The 21,195-nt window shown below is 39.3% G+C and overlaps 14 non-coding genes across 14 annotated transcripts; all 14 read left to right on the top strand.

Annotated features, from left to right (window-relative positions):
- The first annotated feature begins 707 nt into the window (after positions 1 to 707).
- On the top strand, positions 708 to 780 carry TRNAK-CUU (transfer RNA lysine (anticodon CUU)). The gene has a single exon. It is a non-coding gene; the product is annotated as a tRNA-Lys (tRNA).
- A 975-nt stretch (positions 781 to 1,755) lies between these two features.
- On the top strand, positions 1,756 to 1,828 carry TRNAK-CUU (transfer RNA lysine (anticodon CUU)). Its single transcript has one exon. It is a non-coding gene; the product is annotated as a tRNA-Lys (tRNA).
- Positions 1,829 to 3,851: 2,023 nt separating this feature from the next.
- Positions 3,852 to 3,924, top strand: TRNAK-CUU (transfer RNA lysine (anticodon CUU)). The gene has a single exon. It is a non-coding gene; the product is annotated as a tRNA-Lys (tRNA).
- A 330-nt stretch (positions 3,925 to 4,254) lies between these two features.
- On the top strand, positions 4,255 to 4,327 carry TRNAA-AGC (transfer RNA alanine (anticodon AGC)). Its single transcript has one exon. It is a non-coding gene; the product is annotated as a tRNA-Ala (tRNA).
- A 1,801-nt stretch (positions 4,328 to 6,128) lies between these two features.
- TRNAA-AGC (transfer RNA alanine (anticodon AGC)) lies at positions 6,129 to 6,201 on the top strand. The gene has a single exon. It is a non-coding gene; the product is annotated as a tRNA-Ala (tRNA).
- A 988-nt stretch (positions 6,202 to 7,189) lies between these two features.
- Positions 7,190 to 7,262, top strand: TRNAA-AGC (transfer RNA alanine (anticodon AGC)). Its single transcript has one exon. It is a non-coding gene; the product is annotated as a tRNA-Ala (tRNA).
- An 846-nt stretch (positions 7,263 to 8,108) lies between these two features.
- TRNAA-AGC (transfer RNA alanine (anticodon AGC)) lies at positions 8,109 to 8,181 on the top strand. Its single transcript has one exon. It is a non-coding gene; the product is annotated as a tRNA-Ala (tRNA).
- Positions 8,182 to 9,169: 988 nt separating this feature from the next.
- On the top strand, positions 9,170 to 9,242 carry TRNAA-AGC (transfer RNA alanine (anticodon AGC)). Its single transcript has one exon. It is a non-coding gene; the product is annotated as a tRNA-Ala (tRNA).
- Positions 9,243 to 9,757: 515 nt separating this feature from the next.
- Positions 9,758 to 9,830, top strand: TRNAN-AUU (transfer RNA asparagine (anticodon AUU)). Its single transcript has one exon. It is a non-coding gene; the product is annotated as a tRNA-Asn (tRNA).
- A 3,019-nt stretch (positions 9,831 to 12,849) lies between these two features.
- Positions 12,850 to 12,922, top strand: TRNAK-CUU (transfer RNA lysine (anticodon CUU)). The gene has a single exon. It is a non-coding gene; the product is annotated as a tRNA-Lys (tRNA).
- A 1,969-nt stretch (positions 12,923 to 14,891) lies between these two features.
- Positions 14,892 to 14,964, top strand: TRNAK-CUU (transfer RNA lysine (anticodon CUU)). The gene has a single exon. It is a non-coding gene; the product is annotated as a tRNA-Lys (tRNA).
- Positions 14,965 to 17,002: 2,038 nt separating this feature from the next.
- TRNAK-CUU (transfer RNA lysine (anticodon CUU)) lies at positions 17,003 to 17,075 on the top strand. The gene has a single exon. It is a non-coding gene; the product is annotated as a tRNA-Lys (tRNA).
- Positions 17,076 to 17,407: 332 nt separating this feature from the next.
- On the top strand, positions 17,408 to 17,480 carry TRNAA-AGC (transfer RNA alanine (anticodon AGC)). The gene has a single exon. It is a non-coding gene; the product is annotated as a tRNA-Ala (tRNA).
- Positions 17,481 to 19,056: 1,576 nt separating this feature from the next.
- On the top strand, positions 19,057 to 19,129 carry TRNAN-AUU (transfer RNA asparagine (anticodon AUU)). Its single transcript has one exon. It is a non-coding gene; the product is annotated as a tRNA-Asn (tRNA).
- Positions 19,130 to 21,195: the final 2,066 nt, after the last annotated feature.

Here is a 21,195-nt window from a genome sequence, read left to right as displayed (position 1 = left end):
CTTCATATAAAGTGTGGAAGGCAGTGAGGTTACTTTTTTCATGTTATGCAGATTAAACACACAGGGGAATTAGCTCAAATGGTAGAGCGCTCGCTTAGCATGTGAGAGGTAGCGGGATCGATGCCCATTCTCCATTATAAAATTTGCATACATTTTATTTTTAACTTGTCATTGCCAAGGTCATTGCAGAGTAAGAACAGAAAAATCACAGATGGCTTTCAAATATGGTCTCATTATAACAACTAAAGTGGTTTAATCAAAAGGGTTCCGGTATTCTTTAGCATGTGAGAGGAATTTGAATTCTTATGCAATCTCAAAATGAAGTTCTCACAACTTCCATTTTCATTTTCTCTTATTTTTTTGACACTCTGTCCTCTGAAGGATGTATAAATCTGGCTTTCCTTGCAAAACAAGAGTAGAGGAATATCCAGGATTTGATTTTCTTCACAAAAAGGGATTGGTCTGCATACTGTCTGAAGGAGGGAACCCGGCTAGCTCAGTTGGTAGAGCATGAGACTCTTAATCTCAGGATCGTGGGTTCAAGCCCCACGTTGGGCGAAAACGAGTAATTTTTGCCTGAATATTGCATTGACTCTCATAATATGGAGATTAATCTTGCATTAGACCTGCAATAACTCCCAAAAATTGTCCAGGAATGGATTTCCTTCACAAAACATGATTAGTCTGCATACCATCTTGAAGTGGGAGCCCGGCTAGCTCAGTCGGTAGAGCATGAGACTCTTAATCTCAGGGTCGTGGGTTCGAGCCCCACGTTGGGCGAAAATGAGTAATTTTTGCTGGACTCTCATAATCTGGTGATTATTCTTGCATTAGACATGCAATAACTATCAAAAATGGTATCTCCCTTGGTTTCTCATTGGTTGGAAATTTAACTTCAAGATTAGGTAGGGTATGAGTCTAGATGAACACACCACAATATCACTCATATTCGAGTAGTAAACAGGCCAACCTGAACTGTAAAACATCCCATAAGTGGAGGTAAGGCATAAGTTAGGAGTGAACTGAACACTGTTATGGGCAATTGGACTTCAAATAAAGTGTGGAAGGCAGTGAGGTTACTTTTTTCATGTTATGCAGAGAAAACACACGGGGGAATTAGCTCAAATGGTAGAGCGCTCGCTTAGCATGAGAGAGGTAGCGGGATCGATGCCGCATTCTCCATTATAAAATTTGCATACATTTTATTTTTAACTTGTCATTGCCAAGGTCATTGCAGAGTAAGAACAGAAAAATCACAGATGACTTTCAAAGATGGTCTCATTATAACAACTAAAGTGGTTTAATCAAAAGGGTTCAGGTATTCTTTAGCATGTGAGAGGAATTTGAATTCTTATGCAATCTCAAAATGAAGTTCTCACAACTTCCGTTTTCATTTTCTCTTATTTTTTTGACACTCTGTCCTCTGAAGGATGTATAAATCTGGCTTTCCTTGCAAAACAAGAGTAGAGGAATATCCAGGATTTGATTTTTTTCACAAAAAGGGATTGGTCTGCATACTGTCTTAAGTAGGGAACCCGGCTAGCTCAGTCGGTAGAGCATGAGACTCTTAATCTCAGGGTCGTGGGTTTGAGCCCCACGTTGGGCGAAAACGAGTAATTTTTGCCTGAATATTGCATTGACTCTCATAATATGGAGATTAATCTTGCATTAGACCTGCAATAACTCCCAAAAATTGTCCAGGAATGGATTTCCTACACAAAAAATGATTAGTCTGCATACCATCTTGAAGTGGGAGCCCGGCTAGCTCAGTCGGTAGAGCATGAGACTCTTAATCTCAGGGTCGTGGGTTCGAGCCCCACGTTGGGCGAAAATGAGTAATTTTTGCTGGACTCTCATAATCTGGTGATTATTCTTGCATTAGACATGCAATAACTATCAAAAATGGTATCTCCCTTGGTTTCTCATTGGTGGGAAATTTAACTTCAAGATTAGGTAGGGTATGAGTCTAGATGAACACACCACAATATCACTCATATTCGAGTAGTAAACAGGCCAACCTGAACTGTAAAACATCCCATAAGTGGAGGTAAGGCATAAGTTAGGAGTGAACTGAACACTGTTATGGGCAATTGGACTTCAAATAAAGTGTGGAAGGCAGTGAGGTTACTTTTTTCATGTTATGCAGATTAAACACACAGGGGAATTAGCTCAAATGGTAGAGCGCTCGCTTAGCATGTGAGAGGTAGCGGGATCGATGCCCATTCTCCATTATAAAATTTGCATACATTTTATTTTTAACTTGTCATTGCCAAGGTCATTGCAGAGTAAGAACAGAAAAATCACAGATGGCTTTCAAATATGGTCTCATTATAACAACTAAAGTGGTTTAATCAAAAGGGTTCCGGTATTCTTTAGCATGTGAGAGGAATTGAATTCTAATGCAATCTCAAAATGAAGTTCTCACAACTTCCATTTTCATTTTCTCTTATTTTTTTTGACACTCTGTCCTCTGAAGGATGTATAAATCTGGCTTTCCTTGCAAAACAAGAGTAGAGGAATATCCAGGATTTGATTTTCTTCACAAAAAGGGATTGGTCTGCATACTGACTGAAGGAGGGAACCCGGCTAGCTCAGTTGGTAGAGCATGAGACTCTTAATCTCAGGGTCGTGGGTTCAAGCCCCACGTTGGGCAAAAACGAGTAATTTTTGCCTGAATATTGCATTGACTCTCATAATATGGAGATTAATCTTGCATTAGACCTGCAATAACTCCCAAAAATTGTCCAGGAATGGATTTCCTTCACAAAAAATGATTAGTCTGCATACCATCTTGAAGTGGGAGCCCGGCTAACTCAGTCGGTAGAGCATGAGACTCTTAATCTCAGGGTCGTGGGTTCGAGCCCCACGTTGGGCGAAAATGAGTAATTTTTGCTGGACTCTTATAATCTGGTGATTATTCTTGCATTAGACATGCAATAACTATCAAAAATGGTATCTCCCTTGGTTTCTCATCGGTGGGAAATTTAACTTCAAGATTAGGTAGGGTATGAGTCTAGATGAACACACCACAATATCACTCATATTCGAGTAGTAAACAGGCCAACCTGAACTGTAAAACATCCCATAAGTGGAGGTAAGGCATAAGTTAGGAGTGAACTGAACACTGTTATGGGCAATTGGACTTCAAATAAAGTGTGGAAGGCAGTGAGGTTACTTTTTTCATGTTATGCAGAGAAAACACACGGGGGAATTAGCTCAAATGGTAGAGTGCTCGCTCAGCATGCGAGAGGTAGCGGGATCGATGCCCGCATTCTCCATTATAAAATTTGCATACATTTTATTTTTAACTTGTCATTGCCAAGGTCATTGCAGAGTAAGAACAGAAAAATCACAGATGACTTTCAAATATGGTCTCATTATAACAACTAAAGTGGTTTAATCAAAAGGGTTCAGGTATTCTTTAGCATGTGAGAGGAATTTGAATTCTTATGCAATCTCAAAATGAAGTTCTCACAACTTCCGTTTTCATTTTCTCTTATTTTTTTGACACTCTGTCCTCTGAAGGATGTATAAATCTGGCTTTCCTTGCAAAACAAGAGTAGAGGAATATCCAGGATTTGATTTTTTTCACAAAAAGGGATTGGTCCGCATACTGTCTTAAGGAGGGAGCCCGGCTAGCTCAGTCGGTAGAGCATGAGACTCTTAATCTCAGGGTCGTGGGTTTGAGCCCCACGTTGGGTGAAAAAGAGTAATTTTTGCCTGAATATTGCATTGACTCTCATAATATGGAGATTAATCTTGCATTAGACCTGCAATAACTCCCAAAAATTGTACAGGAATGGATTTCCTTCATAAAAAATGATTAGTCTGCATACCATCTTGAAGTGGGAGCCCGGCTAGCTCAGTCGGTAGAGCATGAGACTCTTAATCTCAGGGTCGTGGGTTCGAGCCCCACGTTGGGCGAAAATGAGTAATTTTTGCTGGACTCTCATAATCTGGTGATTATTCTTGCATTAGACATGCAATAACTATCAAAAATGGTATCTCCCTTGGTTTCTCATTGGTGGTAAATTTAACTTCAAGATTAGGTAGGGTATGAGTCTAGATGAACACACCACAATATCACTCATATTCGAGTAGTAAACAGGCCAACCTGAACTGTAAAACATCCCATAAGTGGAGGTAAGGCATAAGTTAGGAGTGAACTGAACACTGTTATGGGCAATTGGACTTCAAATAAAGTGTGGAAGGCAGTGAGGTTACTTTTTTCATGTTATGCAGAGAAAACACACGGGGGAATTAGCTCAAATGGTAGAGCGCTCGCTTAGCATGCGAGAGGTAGCGGGATCGATGCCCGCATTCTCCATTATAAAATTTGCATACATTTTATTCTTAACTTGTCATTGCCAAGGTCATTGCAGAGTAAGAACAGAAAAATCACAGATGACTTTCAAATATGGTCTCATTATAACAACTAAAGTGGTTTAATCAAAAGGGTTCAGGTATTCTTTAGCATGTGAGAGGAATTTGAATTCTTATGCAATCTCAAAATGAAGTTCTCACAACTTCCGTTTTCATTTTCTCTTATTTTTTTGACACTCTGTCCTCTGAAGGATGTATAAATCTGGCTTTCCTTGCAAAACAAGAGTAGAGGAATATCCAGGATTTGATTTTTTTCACAAAAAGGGATTGGTCTGCATACTGTCTTAAGGAGGGAGCCCGGCTAGCTCAGTCGGTAGAGCATGAGGCTCTTAATCTCAGGGTCGTGGGTTCGAGCCCCACGTTGGGCGAAAACGAGTAATTTTTGCTGGACTCTCATAATCTGGTGATTATTCTTGCATTAGACATGCAAAAACTATCAAAAATGGTATCTCCCTTGGTTTCTCATTGGTGGGAAATTTAACTTCAAGATTAGGTAGGGTATGAGTCTAGATGAACACACCACAATATCACTCATATTCGAGTAGTAAACAGGCCAACCTGAACTGTAAAACATCCCATAAGTGGAGGTAAGGCATAAGTTAGGAGTGAACTGAACACTGTTATGGGCAATTGGACTTCAAATAAAGTGTGGAAGGCAGTGAGGTTACTTTTTTCATGTTATGCAGATTAAACACACAGGGGAATTAGCTCAAATAGTAGAGCGCTCGCTTAGCATGTGAGAGGTAGCGGGATCGATGCCCATTCTCCATTATAAAATTTGCATACATTTTATTTTTAACTTGTCATTGCCAAGGTCATTGCAGAGTAAGAACAGAAAAATCACAGATGGCTTTCAAATATGGTCTCATTATAACAACTAAAGTGGTTTAATCAAAAGGGTTCCGGTATTCTTTAGCATGTGAGAGGAATTTGAATTCTTATGCAATCTCAAAATGAGGTTCTCACAACTTCCATTTTCATTTTCTCTTATTTTTTTGACACTCTGTCCTCTGAAGGATGTATAAATCTGGCTTTCCTTGCAAAACAAGAGTAGAGGAATATCCAGGATTTGATTTTCTTCACAAAAAGGGATTGGTCTGCATACTGACTGAAGGAGGGAAACCGGCTAGCTCAGTTGGTAGAGCATGAGACTCTTAACCTCAGGGTCGTGGGTTCAAGCCCCACGTTGGGCAAAAACGAGTAATTTTTGCCTGAATATTGCATTGACTCTCATAATATGGAGATTAATCTTGCATTAGACCTGCAATAACTCCCAAAAATTGTCCAGGAATGGATTTCCTTCACAAAAAATGATTAGTCTGCATACCATCTTGAAGTGGGAGGCCGGCTAGCTCAGTCGGTAGAGCATGAGACTCTTAATCTCAGGGTCATGGGTTCGAGCCCCACGTTGGGCGAAAATGAGTAATTTTTGCTGGACTCTCATAATCTGGTGATTATTCTTGCATTAGACATGCAATAACTATCAAAAATGGTATCTCCCTTGGTTTCTCATTGGTGGGAAATTTAACTTCAAGATTAGGTAGGGTATGAGTCTAGATGAACACACCACAATATCACTCATATTCGAGTAGTAAACAGGCCAACCTGAACTGTAAAACATCCCATAAGTGGAGGTAAGGCATAAGTTAGAAGTGAACTGAACACTGTTATGGGCAATTGGACTTCAAATAAAGTGTGGAAGGCAGTGAGGTTACTTTTTTCATGTTATGCAGAGAAAACACACGGGGGAATTAGCTCAAATGGTAGAGCGCTCGCTTAGCATGCGAGAGGTAGCGGGATCGATGCCCGCATTCTCCATTATAAAATTTGCATACATTTTATTTTTAACTTTTCATTGCCAAGGTCATTGCAGAGTAAGAACAGAAAAATCACAGATGACTTTCAAATATGGTCTCATTATAACAACTAAAGTGGTTTAATCAAAAGGGTTCAGGTATTCTTTAGCATGTGAGAGGAATTTGAATTCTTATGCAATCTCAAAATGAAGTTCTCACAACTTCCGTTTTCATTTTCTCTTATTTTTTTGACACTCTGTCCTCTGAAGGATGTATAAATCTGGCTTTCCTTGCAAAACAAGAGTAGAGGAATATCCAGGATTTTATTTTTTTCACAAAAAGGGATTGGTCCGCATACTGTCTTAAGGAGGGAGCCCGGCTAGCTCAGTCGGTAGAGCATGAGACTCTTAATCTCAGGGTCGTGGGTTTGAGCCCCACATTGGGTGAAAAAGAGTACTTTTTGCCTGAATATTGCATTGACTCTCATAATATGGAGATTAATCTTGCATTAGACCTGCAATAACTCCCAAAAATTGTACAGGAATGGATTTCCTTCATAAAAAATGATTAGTCTGCATACCATCTTGAAGTGGGAGCCCGGCTAGCTCAGTCGGTAGAGCATGAGACTCTTAATCGCAGGGTCGTGGGTTCGAGCCCCACGTTGGGTGAAAATGAGTAATTTTTGCTGGATTATTGCATTGACTCTCATAATCTGGTGAATATTCTTGCATTAGACATGCAATAACTATCAGAAATGGTATCTCCCTTGGTTTCTCATTGGTGGGAAATTTTACTTCAAGATTAGCTAGGGTATGAGTCTAGATGAACACACCGCAATATCACTCATATTCGAGTAGTAAACAGGCCAACCTGAACTGTAAAACATCCCATAAGTGGAGGTAAGGCATAAGTTAGGAGTGAACTTAACACTGTTATGGGCAATTGGACTTCAAATAATGTGTGGAAGGCAGTAACGTTACTTTTTTCATGTTATGCAGATTAAACACACAGGGGAATTAGCTCAAATGGTAGAGCGCTCGCTTAGCATGCGAGAGGTAGCGGGATCGATGCCCGCATTCTCCATTATAAAATGTGCATACATTTTATTTTTAACTTGTCATTGCCAAGGTCATTGCAGAGTAAGAACAGAAAAATCACAGATGGCTTTCAAATATGGTCTCATTATAACAACTAAAGTGGTTTAATCAAAAGGGTTCAGGTATTCTTTAGCATGTGAGAGGAATTTGAATTCTTATGCAATCTCAAAATGAAGTTCTCACAACTTCCATTTTCATTTTCTCTTATTTTTTTTGACACTCTGTCCTCTGAAGGATGTATAAATTGGCTTTCCTTGCAAAACAAGGGTAGAGGAATATCCAGGATTTGATTTTCCTCACAAAAAGGGATTAGTCTGCATACTGTCTTAAGGAGGGAACCCGGCTAGCTCAGTCGGTAGAGCTGAAGACTCTTAATCTCAGGGTCGTGGGTTTGAGCCCCACGTTGGGCAAAAACGAGTAATTTTTGCCTGAATATTGCATTGACTCTCATATTATGGAGATTAATCTTGCATCAGACATGCAATAACTCCCAAAAATTGTCCAGGAATGGATTTCCTTCATATCTCATAATCTGGTGATTATTCTTGCATTAGACATGCAATAACTATCAAAAATGGTATCTCCCTTGGTTTCTCAATGGTGGGAAATTTAACTTCAAGATTAGGTAGGGTATGAGTCTAGATGAACACACCACAATATCACATTCATATTCGAGTAGTAAACAGGCCAACCTGAACTGTAAAACATCCCATAAGTGGAGGTAAGGCATAAGTTAGGAGTGAACTGAACACTGTTATGGGCAATTGGACTTCAAATAAAGTGTGGAAGGCAGTGAGGTTACTTTTTTCATGTTATGCAGAGAAAACACACAGGGGAATTAGCTCAAATGGTAGAGCGCTCGCTTAGCATGCGAGAGGTAGCGGGATCGATGCCCGCATTCTCCATTATAAAATTTGCATACATTTTATTTTTAACTTGTCATTGCCAAGGTCATTGCAGAGTAAGAACAGAAAAATCAGAGATGGCTTTCAAATATGGTCTCATTATAACAACTAAAGTGGTTTAATCAAAAGGGTTCAGGTATTCTTTAGCATGTGAGAGGAATTTGAATTCTTATACAATCTCAAAATGAAGTTCTCACAACTTCCGTTTTCATTTTCTCTTATTTTTTTGACACTCTGTCCTCTGAAGGATGTATAAATCTGGCTTTCCTTGCAAAACAAGAGTAGAGGAATATCCAGGATTTGATTTTTTTCACAAAAAGGGATTGGTCCGCATACTGTCTTAAGGAGGGAGCCCGGCTAGCTCAGTCGGTAGAGCATGAGACTCTTAATCTCAGGGTCGTGGGTTTGAGCCCCACGTTGGGTGAAAAAGAGTAATTTTTGCCTGAATATTGCATTGACTCTCATAATATGGAGATTAATCTTGCATTAGACATGCAATAACTCCCAAAAATTGTCCAGGAATGGATTTCCATCATAAAAAATGATTAGTCTGCATACCATCTTGAAGTGGGAGCCCGGCTAGCTAAGTCGGTAGAGCATGAGACTCTTAATCTCAGGGTTGTGGGTTCGAGCCCCACGTTGGGTGAAAATGAGTAATTTTTGCTGGATTATTGCATTGACTCTCATAATCTGGTGAATATTCTTGCATTAGACTTGCAATAACTATCAAAAATGGTATCTCCCTTGGTTTCTCATTGGTGGGAAATTTAACTTCAAGATTAGATAGGGTATGAGTCTAGATGAACACACCGCAATATCACTCATATTCGAGTAGTAAACAGGCCAACCTGAACTGTAAAACATCCCATAAGTGGAGGTAAGGCATAAGTTAGGAGTGAACTTAACACTGTTATGGGCAATTGGACTTCAAATAAAGTGTGGAAGGCAGTAAGGTTACTTTGTTCATGTTATGCAAATTAAACGCACAGGGGAATTAGCTCAAATGGTAGAGCGCTCGCTTAGCATGCGAGAGGTAGCGGGATCGATGCCCGCATTCTCCATTATAAAATTTGCATACATTTTATTTTTAACTTGTCATTGCCAAGGTCATTGCAGAGTAAGAACAGAAACATCACAGATGGCTTTCAAATATGGTCTCATTATAACAACTAAAATGGTTTAATCAAAAGGGTTCAGGTATTCTTTAGCATGTGAGAGGAATTTGAATTCTTATGCAATCTCAAAATGAAGTTCTCACAGCTTCCATTTTCATTTTCTCTTATTTTTTTTGACACTCTGTCCTCTGAAGGATGTATAAATCTGGCTTTCCTTGCAAAACAAAAGTAGAGGAATATCCAGGATTTGATTTTCTTCACAAAAAGAGACTCTTAATCTCAGGGTCGTGGGTTCGAGCCCCACGTTGGGCGACAACGAGTAATTTTTGCCTGAATATTGCATTGACTCTCATAATATGGAGATTAATCTTGCATTAGACATGCAATAACTCCCAAAAATTGTCCAGGAATGGATTTCCTTCATAAAAAATGATTAGTCTGCATACCATTTTGAAGTGGGAGCCCGGCTAGCTCAGTTGGTAGAGCATGAGACTATTAATCTCAGGAACGTGGGTTTGAGCCCCACGTTGGGCGAAAATGAGTAATTTTTGCTGGACTCTCATAATCTGGTGATTATTCTTGCATTAGACATGCAATAACTATCAAAAATGGTATCTCCCTTGGTTTCTCATTGGTGGGAAATTTAACTTCAAGATTAGGTAGGGTATGAGTCTAGATGAACACACCACAATATCACTCATTTTCGAGTAGTAAACAGGCCAACCTGAACTGTAAAACATCCCATAAGTGGAGGTAAGGCATAAATTAGGAGTGAGCTGAACACTGTTATGGGCAATTGGACTTCAAATAAAGTGTGGAAGGCAGTGAGGTTACTTTTTTCATGTTATGCAGATTTAACACACAGGGGAATTAGCTCAAATGGTAGAGCGCTCGCTTAGCATGCGAGAGGTAGTGGCAACGATGCCCGCATTCTCCATTATAAAATTTGCATACATTTTATTTTTAACTTGTCATTGCCAAGATCATTGCAGAGTAAGAACAGAAAAATCACAGATGGCTTTCAAATATGGTCTCATTATAACAACTAAAGTGGTTTAATCAAAAGGGTTCAGGTATTCTTTAGCATGTGAGAGGAATTTGAATTCTTATGCAATCTCAAAATGAAGTTCTCACAACTTCCGTTTTCATTTTCTCTTATTTTTTTTGACACTCTGTCCTCTGAAGGATGTATAAATCTGGCTTTCCTTGCAAAACAAGAGTAGAGGAATATCCAGGATTTGATTTTCTTCACAAAAAGGGATTGGTCTGCATACTGTCTTAAGGAGGGAGCCCGGCTAGCTCAGTCGGTAGAGCACGCGACTCTTAATCTCAGGGTCGTGGGTTTGAGCCCCACGTTGGCCGAAAACGAGTAATTTTTGCCTGAATATTGCATTGACTCTCATAATATTGAGATTATTCTTGCATTAGACCTGCAATAACTCCCAAAAATTGTCCAGGAATGGATTTCCTTCATAAAAAATGATTAGTCTGCATACCATCTTGAAGTGGGAGCCCGTCTAGCTCAGTCCGTAGAGCATGAGACTCTTAATCTCAAGGTCGTGGGTTTGAGCCCCATGTTGGGTGAAAATGCGTAATTTTTGCTGGATTATTGCATTGACTCTCATAATCTGGTGAATATTCTTGCCTTAGACATGCAATAACTATCAGAAATGGTATCTCCCTTGGTTTCTCATTGGTGGGAAATTTAACTTCAAGATTAGCTAGGGTATGAGTCTAGATGAACACACCGCAATATCACTCATATTCGAGTAGTAAACAGGCCAACCTGAACTGTAAAACATCCCATAAGTGGAGGTAAGGCATAAGTTAGGAGTGAACTTAACACTGTTATGGGCAATTGGACTTCAAATAAAGTGTGGAAGGCAGTAAGGTTACTTTTTTCATGTTATGCAGATTAAACACACAGGGGAATTAGCTCAAATGGTAGAGCGCTCGCTTAGCATGCGAGAGGTAGCGGGATTTATGCCCGCATTCTCCATTATAAAATTTGCATACATTTTATTTTTAACTTGTCATTGCCAAGGTCATTGCAGAGTAAGAACAGAAAAATCACAGATGGCTTTCAAATATGGTCTCATTATAACAATTAAGTGGTTTAATCAAAAGGGTTCAGGTATTCTTTAGCATGTGAGAGGAATTTGAATTCTTATGCAATCTCAAAATGAAGTTCTCACAACTTCCATTTTCATTTTCTCTTATTTTTTTTGACACTCTGTCCTCTGAAGGATGTATAAATCTGGCTTTCCTTGCAAAACAAGAGTAGAGGAATATCCAGGATTTGATTTTCTTCACAAAAAGAGACTCTTACTCTCAGGGTCGTGGGTTCGAGCCCCACGTTGGGCGAAAACGAGTAATTTTTGCCTGAATATTGCATTGACTCTCATAATATGGAGATTAATCTTGCATTAGACATGCAATAACTCCCAAAAATTGTCCAGAAATGGATTTCCTTCATAAAAAATGATTAGTCTGCATACCATTTTGAAGTGGGAGCCCGGCTAGCTCAGTCGGTAGAGCATGAGACTCTTAATCTCAGGGTCGTGGGTTTGAGCCCCACGTTGGGCGAAAATGAGTAATTTTTGCTGGACTCTCATAATCTGGTGATTATTCTTGCATTAGACATGCAATAACTATCAAAAATGGTATCTCCCTTGGTTTCTCATTGGTGGGAAATTTAACTTCAAGATTAGGTAGGGTATGAGTCTAAATGAACACACCACAATATCACTCATATTCGAGTAGTAAACAGGCCAACCTGAACTGTAAAACATCCCATAAGTGGAGGTAAGGCATAAATTAGGAGTGAACTGAACACTGTTATGGGCAATTGGACTTCAAATAAAGTGTGGAAGGCAGTGAGGTTACTTTTTTCATGTTATGCAGATTTAACACACAGGGGAATTAGCTCAAATGGTAGAGTGCTCGCTTAGCATGCGAGAGGTAGCGGGAACGATGCCCGCATTCTCCATTATAAAATGTGCATACATTTTTTTTTTAACTTGTCATTGCCAAGGTCATTGCAGAGTAAGAACAGAAAAATCACAGATGGCTTTCAAATATGGTCTCATTATAACAACTAAAGTGGTTTAATCGAAAGGGTTCAGGTATTCTTTAGCATGTGAGAGGAATTTGAATTCTTATGCAATCTCAAAATGAAGTTCTCACAACTTCCGTTTTCATTTTCTCTTATTTTTTTTGACACTCTGTCCTCTGAAGGATGTATAAATCTGGCTTTCCTTGCAAAACAAGAGTAGAGGAATATCCAGGATTTGATTTTCTTCACAAAAAGTGATTGGTCTGCATACTGTCTTAAGGAGGGAGCCAGGCTAGCTCAGTCGGTAGAGCATGAGACTCTTAATCTCAGGGTCGTGGGTTCGAGGGCGAAAACGAGTAATTTTTGCCTGAATATTGCATTGACTCTCATAATATTGAGATTAATCTTGCATTAGACCTGCAATAACTCCCAAAAATTGTCCAGGAATGAATTTCCTTCATAAAAAATGATTAGTCTGCATACCATCTTGAAGTGGGAGCCCGGCTAGCTCAGTCGGTAGAGCATGAGACTCTTAATCTCAAGGTCGTGGGTTCGAGCCCCACGTTGGGCAAAAATGAGTAATTTTTGCTGGATTATTGCATTGACTCTCATAATCTGGTGAATATTCTTGCATTAGACATGCAATAACTATCAGAAATGGTATCTCCCTTGGTTTCTCATTGGTGGGAAATTTAACTTCAAGATTAGCTAGGGTATGAGTCTAGATGAACACACCGCAATATCACTCATATTCGAGTAGTAAACAGGCCAACCTGAACTGTAAAACATCCCATAAGTGGAGGTAAGGCATAAGTTAGGAGTGAACTTAACACTGTTATGGGCAATTGGACTTCAAATAAAGTGTGGAAGGCAGTAAGGTTACTTTTTTCATGTTATGCAGATTAAACACACAGGGGAATTAGCTCAAATGGTAGAGCGCTCGCTTAGCATGCGAGAGGTAGCGGGATTTATGCCCGCATTCTCCATTATAAAATTTGCATACATTTTATTTTTAACTTGTCATTGCCAAGGTCATTGCAGAGTAAGAACAGAAAAATCACAGATGGCTTTCAAATATGGTCTCATTATAACAATTAAGTGGTTTAATCAAAAGGGTTCAGGTATTCTTTAGCATGTGAGAGGAATTTGAATTCTTATGCAATCTCAAAATGAAGTTCTCACAACTTCCATTTTCATTTTCTCTTATTTTTTTTGACACTCTGTCCTCTGAAGGATGTATAAATCTGGCTTTCCTTGCAAAACAAGAGTAGAGGAATATCCAGGATTTGATTTTCTTCACAAAAAGAGACTCTTACTCTCAGGGTCGTGGGTTCGAGCCCCACGTTGGGCGAAAACGAGTAATTTTTGCCTGAATATTGCATTGACTCTCATAATATGGAGATTAATCTTGCATTAGACATGCAATAACTCCCAAAAATTGTCCAGGAATGGATTTCCTTCATAAAAAATGATTAGTCTGCATACCATTTTGAAGTGGGAGCCCGGCTAGCTCAGTCGGTAGAGCATGAGACTCTTAATCTCAGGGTCGTGGGTTTGAGCCCCACGTTGGGCGAAAATGAGTAATTTTTGCTGGACTCTCATAATCTGGTGATTATTCTTGCATTAGACATGCAATAACTATCAAAAATGGTATCTCCCTTGGTTTCTCATTGGTGGGAAATTTAACTTCAAGATTAGGTAGGGTATGAGTCTAAATGAACACACCACAATATCACTCATATTCGAGTAGTAAACAGGCCAACCTGAACTGTAAAACATCCCATAAGTGGAGGTAAGGCATAAATTAGGAGTGAACTGAACACTGTTATGGGCAATTGGACTTCAAATAAAGTGTGGAAGGCAGTGAGGTTACTTTTTTCATGTTATGCAGATTTAACACACAGGGGAATTAGCTCAAATGGTAGAGTGCTCGCTTAGCATGCGAGAGGTAGCGGGAACGATGCCCGCATTCTCCATTATAAAATGTGCATACATTTTTTTTTTAACTTGTCATTGCCAAGGTCATTGCAGAGTAAGAACAGAAAAATCACAGATGGCTTTCAAATATGGTCTCATTATAACAACTAAAGTGGTTTAATCAAAAGGGTTCAGGTATTCTTTAGCATGTGAGAGGAATTTGAATTCTTATGCAATCTCAAAATGAAGTTCTCACAACTTCCGTTTTCATTTTCTCTTATTTTTTTTGACACTCTGTCCTCTGAAGGATGTATAAATCTGGCTTTCCTTGCAAAACAAGAGTAGAGGAATATCCAGGATTTGATTTTCTTCACAAAAAGTGATTGGTCTGCATACTGTCTTAAGGAGGGAGCCAGGCTAGCTCAGTCGGTAGAGCATGAGACTCTTAATCTCAGGGTCGTGGGTTCGAGGGCGAAAACGAGTAATTTTTGCCTGAATATTGCATTGACTCTCATAATATTGAGATTAATCTTGCATTAGACCTGCAATAACTCCCAAAAATTGTCCAGGAATGAATTTCCTTCATAAAAAATGATTAGTCTGCATACCATCTTGAAGTGGGAGCCCGGCTAGCTCAGTCGGTAGAGCATGAGACTCTTAATCTCAAGGTCGTGGGTTCGAGCCCCACGTTGGGCAAAAATGAGTAATTTTTGCTGGATTATTGCATTGACTCTCATAATCTGGTGAATATTCTTGCATTAGACATGCAATAACTATCAGAAATGGTATCTCCCTTTGTTTCTCATTGGTGGGAAATTTAACTTCAAGATTAGCTAGGGTATGAGTCTAGATGAACACACCGCAATATCACTCATATTCGAGTAGTAAACAGGCCAACATGAACTGTAAAACATCCCATAAGTGGAGGTAAGGCATAAATTAGCAGTGAACTTAACACTGTTATGGGCAATTGGACTTCAAATAAAGTGTGGAAGGCAGTGAGGTTACTTTTTTCATGTTATGCAGATTAAACACACACGGGAATTAGCTCAAATGGTAGAGCGCTCGCTTCGCATGCGAGAGGTAGCGGGATCGATGCCCGCATTCTCCATTATAAAATTTGCATACATTTTATTTTTAACTTGTCATTGCCAAGGTCATTGCAGAGTAAGAACAAAAAAATCACAGATGGCTTTCAAATATGGTCTCATTATAACAACTAAAGTGGTTTAATCAAAAGGGTTCAGGTATTCTTTAGCATGTGAGAGGAATTTGAATTCTTATGCAATCTCAAAATGAAGTTCTCACAACTTCCATTTTCATTTTCTCTCATTTTTTCTGACACTCTGTCCTCTGAAGGATGTATAAATCTGGCTTTCCTTGCAAAACAAGAGTAGAGGAATATCCAGGATTTGATTTTCTTCACAAAAAGGGATTGGTCTGCATACTGTCTTAAGGAGGGAGCCCGGCTAGCTCAGTTGGTAGAGCATGAGACTCTTAATCTCAGGGTCGTGGGTTCGATCCCCACATTGGGCAAAAATGAGTAATTTTTGCCTGAATATTGCATTGACTCTCATAATATGGAGATTAATCTTGCATTAGACATGCAATAACTCCCAAAAATTGTCCAGGAATGGATTTCCTTCATAAAAAATGATTAGTCTGCATACCATCTTGAAGTGGAAGCCCGGCTAGCTCAGTCGGTAGAGCATGAGACTCTTAATCTCAGGGTCGTGGGTTCGAACCCCACGTTGGGCTAAAATGAGTAATTTTTGCTGGACTCTCATAATCTGTTGATTATTCTTGCATTAGACATGCAATAACTATCAAAAATGGTATCTCCCTTGGTTTCTCATTGGTGGGAAATTTAACTTCAAGATTAGCTGGGGTATGAGTCTAGATGAACACACCGCAATATCACTAATATTCGAGTAGTAAACAGGCCAACCTGAACTGTAAAACATCCCATAAGTGGAGGTAAGGCATAAGTTAGCAGTGAACTTAACACTGTTATGGGCAATTGGACTTCAAATAAAGTGTGGAAGGCAGTGAGGTTACTTTTTTCATGTTATGCAGATTAAACACACAGGGGAATTAGCTCAAATGGTAGAGCGCTCGCTTAGTATGCGAGAGGTAGCGGGATCGATGCCCGCATTCTCCATTATAAAATTTGCATACATTTTATTTTTAACTTGTCATTGCCAAGATCATTGCAGAGTAAGAACAGAAAAATCACAGATGGCTTTCAAATATGGTCTCATTATAACAACTAAAGTGGTTTAATCAAAAGGGTGCAGGTATTCTTTAGCATGTGAGAGGAATTTGAATTCTTATGCAATCTCAAAATGAAGTTCTCACAACTTCCGTTTTCATTTTCTCTTATTTTTTTTGACACTCTGTCCTCTGGAGGATGTATAAATCTGGCTTTCCTTGCAAAACAAGAGTAGAGGAATATCCAGGATTTGATTTTCCTCACAAAAAGGGATTAGTCTGCATACTGTCTTAGGAGGGAACCCGGCTAGCTCAGTCGGTAGAGCTGAAGACTCTTAATCTCAGGGTCGTGGGTTTGAGCCCCACGTTGGGCAAAAACGAGTAATTTTTGCCTGAATATTGCATTGACTCTCATATTATGGAGATTAATCTTGCATTAGACATGCAATAACTCCCAAAAATTGTCCAGGAATGGATTTCCTTCATAAAAAATGATTAGTCTGCATACCATCTTGAAGTGGGAGCCCGGCTAGCTCAGTCGGTAGAGCATGAGACTCTTAATCTCAGGGTCGTGGGTTCGAGCCCCACGTTGGGCAAAAATGAGTAATTTTTGCTGGACTCTCATAATCTGGTGATTATTCTTGCATTAGACATGCAATAACTATCAAAAATGGTATCTCCCTTGGTTTCTCAATGGTGGGAAATTTAACTTCAAGATTAGGTAGGGTATGAGTCTAGATGAACACACCACAATATCACATTCATATTCGAGTAGTAAACAGGCCAACCTGAACTGTAAAACATCCCATAAGTGGAGGTAAGGCATAAGTTAGGAGTGAACTGAACACTGTTATGGGCAATTGGACTTCAAATAAAGTGTGGAAGGCAGTGAGGTTACTTTTTTCATGTTATGCAGAGAAAACACACAGGGGAATTAGCTCAAATGGTAGAGCGCTCGCTTAGCATGCGAGAGGTAGCGGGATCGATGCCCGCATTCTCCATTATAAAATTTGCATACATTTTATTTTTAACTTGTCATTGCCAAGGTCATTGCAGAGTAAGAACAGAAAAATCAGAGATGGCTTTCAAATATGGTCTCATTATAACAACTAAAGTGGTTTAATCAAAAGGGTTCAGGTATTCTTTAGCATGTGAGAGGAATTTGAATTCTTATACAATCTCAAAATGAAGTTCTCACAACTTCCGTTTTCATTTTCTCTTATTTTTTTGACACTCTGTCCTCTGAAGGATGTATAAATCTGGCTTTCCTTGCAAAACAAGAGTAGAGGAATATCCAGGATTTGATTTTTTTCACAAAAAGGGATTGGTCCGCATACTGTCTTAAGGAGGGAGCCCGGCTAGCTCAGTCGGTAGAGCATGAGACTCTTAATCTCAGGGTCGTGGGTTTGAGCCCCACGTTGGGTGAAAAAGAGTAATTTTTGCCTGAATATTGCATTGACTCTCATAATATGGAGATTAATCTTGCATTAGACATGCAATAACTCCCAAAAATTGTCCAGGAATGGATTTCCATCATAAAAAATGATTAGTCTGCATACCATCTTGAAGTGGGAGCCCGGCTAGCTAAGTCGGTAGAGCATGAGACTCTTAATCTCAGGGTTGTGGGTTCGAGCCCCACGTTGGGTGAAAATGAGTAATTTTTGCTGGATTATTGCATTGACTCTCATAATCTGGTGAATATTCTTGCATTAGACTTGCAATAACTATCAAAAATGGTATCTCCCTTGGTTTCTCATTGGTGGGAAATTTAACTTCAAGATTAGATAGGGTATGAGTCTAGATGAACACACCGCAATATCACTCATATTCGAGTAGTAAACAGGCCAACCTGAACTGTAAAACATCCCATAAGTGGAGGTAAGGCATAAGTTAGGAGTGAACTTAACACTGTTATGGGCAATTGGACTTCAAATAAAGTGTGGAAGGCAGTAAGGTTACTTTGTTCATGTTATGCAAATTAAACGCACAGGGGAATTAGCTCAAATGGTAGAGCGCTCGCTTAGCATGCGAGAGGTAGCGGGATCGATGCCTGCATTCTCCATTATAAAATTTGCATACATTTTATTTTTAACTTGTCATTGCCAAGGTCATTGCAGAGTAAGAACAGAAACATCACAGATGGCTTTCAAATATGGTCTCATTATAACAACTAAAATGGTTTAATCAAAAGGGTTCAGGTATTCTTTAGCATGTGAGAGGAATTTGAATTCTTATGCAATCTCAAAATGAAGTTCTCACAGCTTCCATTTTCATTTTCTCTTATTTTTTTTGACACTCTGTCCTCTGAAGGATGTATAAATCTGGCTTTCCTTGCAAAACAAAAGTAGAGGAATATCCAGGATTTGATTTTCTTCACAAAAAGAGACTCTTAATCTCAGGGTCGTGGGTTCGAGCCCCACGTTGGGCGACAACGAGTAATTTTTGCCTGAATATTGCATTGACTCTCATAATATGGAGATTAATCTTGCATTAGACATGCAATAACTCCCAAAAATTGTCCAGGAATGGATTTCCTTCATAAAAAATGATTAGTCTGCATACCATTTTGAAGTGGGAGTCCGGCTAGCTCAGTCGGTAGAGCATGAGACTATTAATCTCAGGAACGTGGGTTTGAGCCCCACGTTGGGCGAAAATGAGTAATTTTTGCTGGACTCTCATAATCTGGTGATTATTCTTGCATTAGACATGCAATAACTATCAAAAATGGTATCTCCCTTGGTTTCTCATTGGTGGGAAATTTAACTTCAAGATTAGGTAGGGTATGAGTCTAGATGAACACACCACAATATCACTCATTTTCGAGTAGTAAACAGGCCAACCTGAACTGTAAAACATCCCATAAGTGGAGGTAAGGCATAAATTAGGAGTGAGCTGAACACTGTTATGGGCAATTGGACTTCAAATAAAGTGTGGAAGGCAGTGAGGTTACTTTTTTCATGTTATGCAGATTTAACACACAGGGGAATTAGCTCAAATGGTAGAGCGCTCGCTTAGCATGCGAGAGGTAGTGGCAACGATGCCCGCATTCTCCATTATAAAATTTGCATACATTTTATTTTTAACTTGTCATTGCCAAGGTCATTGCAGAGTAAGAACAGAAAAATCACAGATGGCTTTCAAATATGGTCTCATTATAACAACTAAAGTGGTTTAATCAAAAGGGTTCAGGTATTCTTTAGCATGTGAGAGGAATTTGAATTCTTATGCAATCTCAAAATGAAGTTCTCACAACTTCCGTTTTCATTTTCTCTTATTTTTTTTGACACTCTGTCCTCTGAAGGATGTATAAATCTGGCTTTCCTTGCAAAACAAGAGTAGAGGAATATCCAGGATTTGATTTTCTTCACAAAAAGGGATTGGTCTGCATACTGTCTTAAGGAGGGAGCCCGGCTAGCTCAGTCGGTAGAGCACGCGACTCTTAATCTCAGGGTCGTGGGTTTGAGCCCCACGTTGGCCGAAAACGAGTAATTTTTGCCTGAATATTGCATTGACTCTCATAATATTGAGATTATTCTTGCATTAGACCTGCAATAACTCCCATAAATTGTCCAGGAATGGATTTCCTTCATAAAAAATGATTAGTCTGCATACCATCTTGAAGTGGGAGCCCGTCTAGCTCAGTCCGTAGAGCATGAGACTCTTAATCTCAAGGTCGTGGGTTTGAGCCCCATGTTGGGTGAAAATGCGTAATTTTTGCTGGATTATTGCATTGACTCTCATAATCTGGTGAATATTCTTGCATTAGACATGCAATAACTATCAGAAATGGTATCTCCCTTGGTTTCTCATTGGTGGGAAATTTAACTTCAAGATTAGCTAGGGTATGAGTCTAGATGAACACACCGCAATATCACTCATATTCGAGTAGTAAACAGGCCAACCTGAACTGTAAAACATCCCATAAGTGGAGGTAAGGCATAAGTTAGGAGTGAACTTAACACTGTTATGGGCAATTGGACTTCAAATAAAGTGTGGAAGGCAGTAAGGTTACTTTTTTCATGTTATGCAGATTAAACACACAGGGGAATTAGCTCAAATGGTAGAGCGCTCGCTTAGCATGCGAGAGGTAGCGGGATTTATGCCCGCATTCTCCATTATAAAATTTGCATACATTTTATTTTTAACTTGTCATTGCCAAGGTCATTGCAGAGTAAGAACAGAAAAATCACAGATGGCTTTCAAATATGGTCTCATTATAACAATTAAGTGGTTTAATCAAAAGGGTTCAGGTATTCTTTAGCATGTGAGAGGAATTTGAATTCTTATGCAATCTCAAAATGAAGTTCTCACAACTTCCATTTTCATTTTCTCTTATTTTTTTTGACACTCTGTCCTCTGAAGGATGTATAAATCTGGCTTTCCTTGCAAAACAAGAGTAGAGGAATATCCAGGATTTGATTTTCTTCACAAAAAGAGACTCTTACTCTCAGGGTCGTGGGTTCGAGCCCCACGTTGGGCGAAAACGAGTAATTTTTGCCTGAATATTGCATTGACTCTCATAATATGGAGATTAATCTTGCATTAGACATGCAATAACTCCCAAAAATTGTCCAGGAATGGATTTCCTTCATAAAAAATGATTAGTCTGCATACCATTTTGAAGTGGGAGCCCGGCTAGCTCAGTCGGTAGAGCATGAGACTCTTAATCTCAGGGTCGTGGGTTTGAGCCCCACGTTGGGCGAAAATGAGTAATTT

The sequence above is a fragment of the Lissotriton vulgaris genome, chromosome 1_1 (assembly GCF_964263255.1).
Source record: "Lissotriton vulgaris chromosome 1_1, aLisVul1.2, whole genome shotgun sequence".
Classification (NCBI taxonomy): Eukaryota; Metazoa; Chordata; class Amphibia; order Caudata; family Salamandridae; genus Lissotriton; species Lissotriton vulgaris.
The sequence above is the reverse complement of the archived record's forward strand: the minus strand, read 5'-3'. Positions and strand labels throughout refer to the sequence as shown.